The sequence below is a fragment of the Jaculus jaculus genome, chromosome 8, assembly GCF_020740685.1.
Source record: "Jaculus jaculus isolate mJacJac1 chromosome 8, mJacJac1.mat.Y.cur, whole genome shotgun sequence".
Classification (NCBI taxonomy): Eukaryota; Metazoa; Chordata; class Mammalia; order Rodentia; family Dipodidae; genus Jaculus; species Jaculus jaculus.
Genome location: NC_059109.1, coordinates 29,660,289 through 29,664,197, shown reverse-complemented (window position 1 = coordinate 29,664,197; position 3,909 = coordinate 29,660,289). Strand labels below are relative to the sequence as shown.

The 3,909-nt window shown below is 44.4% G+C and overlaps 1 pseudogene; it reads left to right on the top strand.

Annotated features, from left to right (window-relative positions):
* The first annotated feature begins 2,243 nt into the window (after positions 1-2,243).
* LOC123462828 lies at positions 2,244-3,240 on the top strand (annotated as a pseudogene).
* The last annotated feature ends 669 nt before the right edge of the window (positions 3,241-3,909 follow it).

The following is a 3,909-nucleotide window of genomic DNA, read 5'->3' as shown; positions in this document are numbered from 1 at the left end:
TTTTTATTTTTTATTTTGTTTTGTTTTTGTTTTTGTTTTTTATTTTTGTTTTTCAAGGTAGGGTCTTGCTCTAGCCTAGGCTGACCTGGAATTCACTATATAGTCTCAGGCTGGCCTCGAACTCACAGCAATCCTCTTACCTCTGCCTCCCAAGTGCTGGGATTAAAGCTGTGTACTGCCATGCCTAACCCTTACATTAAGATATCTGTGAGCACATTTTGCTATGAGGACTTGAAATGGACTTGAAATAAGCACTCCACATACTGTAACTCAAGAGACCATCATTTCTACATTCCAGCTACATAAACCTGTGGAATGACATAATATGCCTTCCACCTGTAATCTATTGAGGGGGCCTCAACATCTGAATCCAACGAACCTTAAACCAACAGATAGTAGAGCTGGTAGCGCACATCTTTAATCCCAGCACTCGGGAGGCAGAGGTAGGAGGATAGCTGAGTGTTCAAGGTCACCCTGAGACTACATAGTAAATTCCAGATCAGCCTGAGCTAGAGTGAGACTCTACCGCAACAAAACAAAACAAGAAAAGAAATATAAATCCAGCTGGGCGTGGTGGTGCACACCTTTAATACCAGCACTCGGGAGGCAGAGGTAGGAGGATCGTCATGAACTTGAGGCCACCCTGAGACTTCATAGTGAATTCCAGGTCAACCTGGGCTAGAGTAAGACTCTACCTCAAAAAAAAAAAAAAAAAATACACACACACACACACACACACACACACACGTAGCTTTATAGTTGTTAAACAAAAACTAACCACAACCACAGGTCTCTCACTAGGATTTTGCACTCATACTTTTCTGTTTCCTTCTAGATGCATTCTCTCTCTCGTTCTCTCTCTTTTTAAATTTTGTTTTGTTTTGTTTTTACAGTAGTGTCTTGCTCTAACCCAGGCAGACCTGGAATTCACCATGTAGTTTCAGGGTGGCCTTGAACTCATGGCAATCCTACTACCTCTGCCTCCTAAAACCTGGGATTAAAGGCATGTGCCCTACCCTCCCCCGCCCACACACACATGTGCCTAGCACCCTCCAGATTTTTTGTTTTTGTTTTTTTTTAATTTGCAAGAAGAGAGATGCAGACAGAGAATGGGTTTGCCAGGGCCTCCAGCCACTACAAACAGACACCAAATGCATACACCTCTTTGTGCATCTGGCTTTATGTGGATACTGGGGAATTGAACTTGGGTTGTTAGGCTTTGCAGGCAAGGACTTTAACCACTAAGCCACTTCTCCAGTCCTGCATTCTTTTTTTTAATCTTTAGTTTTCCACAATCTTTTTATGTGAGAGTAAAACATCCCATTAATTTTTATTTGTCCATTCTCAGACATGTTGACCTCTGCTTTCAGAAGACTAATATTACTAATAACTAGGAAAAAATAGCAAAACTCTAAAAGTGAAAATAGACATCTGAAAAGTATCTTGGTACATTAATAAACCTGTGGCCCATGCTCGTTATATCATTGTCAATGGGGCCTGGGACAAGGTTACTGTTCTTTTTGAGTATATCCAGGGGGCAAAGAGACCATTTAATTTGATTATATGTCACAGAAGTGCACTACGTGGAACATTTTTTTTAACACACCAAGGATAATTCTAAGTATGATATGGATACATATGTGTGACCTGTCTCAAGAAAGAAATGGTGAGGCAACTCAAAATAAAAGTAGGGGCCTGGGCTGGAGAGATGGCTTAGCGGTTAAGTGCTTGCCTGTGAAGCCTAAGGACCCCGGTTCAAGGCTCGGTTCCCCAGGTCCCACGTTAGCCAGATGCACAAGGGGCGCACGCGTCTGGAGTTCTTTGCAGTGGCTGGAAGCCCTGGCGCGCCCATTCTATCTCTCTCCCTCTATCTGTCTTTCTCCCTGTGTCTGTCGCTCTCAAATAAATAAATAAATAATGAACAAAAAAAAAAAAGTAGAGGCCTGGAGAGATGGCTCAGTGGGTAAGATGCTTGCCTGCAAAGCCTAAGGACCCAAGTTTGTCTCCCTAATACCCAAGTAAAGCCAGATGCACAAGGTGCCACATGCATCTGGAGTTTGTTTGCAGTGGCTAGAGGTCCTGGCACACCTATTCTCTCTTTCTCTCTCTCTCAAATAAATAAAATATTTTTGAAAAAAGGAAAAGGTTCAAACTAAAGGCTTGAGCCGGGTGTGGTGGCGCATGCCTTTAATCCCAGCACTCAGGAGGCAGAGGTAAAAGCATCACCATGGGGGCGGGGCAGCTGTCGCCCGGGAGCCGAGGTTTGGTGCTGGGAGTCATGGCGGCGCGCCGAGCTCTGCACTTCGTGTTCAAAGTGGGAAACCGCTTCCAGACGGCGCATTTCTTCCGGGATGTCCTGGGGATGAAGGCCTTATGATGGGAAATGGAGTAAGACAATGGTGGGATTTGGGCCTGAGGACGATCATTTTGTTGCAGAGCTGACATATAATTATGGCATTGGAGACTATAAGCTTGGCAATGACTTTATGGGAATCACTCTCGCCTCCACCCAGGCTGTCAGCAATGCCCGGAAGCTGGAGTGGCCACTCCGCGAAGTTGCAGAAGGAGTTTTTGAAACTGAGGCCCCAGGAGGATATAAGTTCTATTTGCAGGATCGCAATCTGCCCCAGTCAGATCCGGTAGTAAAAGTAACTCTGGCAGTGTCTGACCTTCAGAAGTCCTTGAACTACTGGTCTAATCTACTGGGAATGAAAATTTATGAACAAGATGAGGAGAAGCAAACAGCTTTGCTGGGCTATGCAGATAACCAGTGTAAACTGGAGCTACACGGCATCAAGGGTGCAGTGGATCATGCAGCAGCTTTTGGAAGAATTGCCTTTTCATGTCCTCAGAAAGAGTTGCCACACTTAGAAGACTTGATGAAAAGGGAGAAACAGACCATCCTAACTCCCCTGGTGAGTCTGGATACTCCAGGGAAGGCCACAGTGCAAGTGGTCATCCTGGCTGACCCTGATGGACATGAAATTTGCTTTGTTGGGGAAGAAGCCTTCTGAGAACTTTCTAAGATGGACCCAAAAGGAAGCAAATTACTGGATGATGCAATGGCAGCAGATAAAAGTGATGAATGGTTTGCTACAAGAAATAAACCAAAAGCTTCAGGTTAATGGGAGATATCATGTAAACAAGCCTTGATGATTCCTGTCAAGCGTCTATGAGGCCTGATGTGGCTGTTGACAAAAAAAAAAAAAAAAAAAATGCTCGTACATGGGCCTGAGAAATGGCTTAGCAGTTAAGGCACTTGCCTTCAAAGCCAAAGGACCTTAGTTCAGTTCCCCAGGGCCCACATAAGCCAGATGCACAAGGTGGCACATTCATCTGAGGTTCGTTTGCAGTGGCTGGAGGCCCTGGTGCGCCCGTTCTCTCTCCCTCTCCCCATCGCTCACTCCCCTCTCTCTCTCCCTCTCATACACACACACACACACACACACACACACACACACACACACACACACTGCCTCTTTCTCTTTCTCAAATAAATAAAGAAAAAATTTTAAAATGCAAAAAAAAAAAAAAAGCATCACCATGATTTCAAGATCACCCTGAGATTACATAGTGAATTCCAGGTGTATGCCTTTAATTCCCAGCACTTGGAAGGCAGAGGTAGGAAGATTGTGAGTTTGAGGCAATCCTGAGACTACATATTGTATTCCAGATCAGCCTGTGCCTAGAGCAAGACCCTACCTCAAAACAAACAAACAAACAAGGAAAAAAAAAACAACTAAACATTTTCACTAAAATAAAAAATGAAATTTTGGGGGCTGGAGAGAGTACTCAGTGGTTAGGGTGTTTGCCTACAAAGCCTAATGACCTGAGTTTGATTTCCACAGTGCCCATGTAAACCAGATGCACAAGGTGGTGCATGTGTCTGGAGTTTGTTCTCAGCAGCTG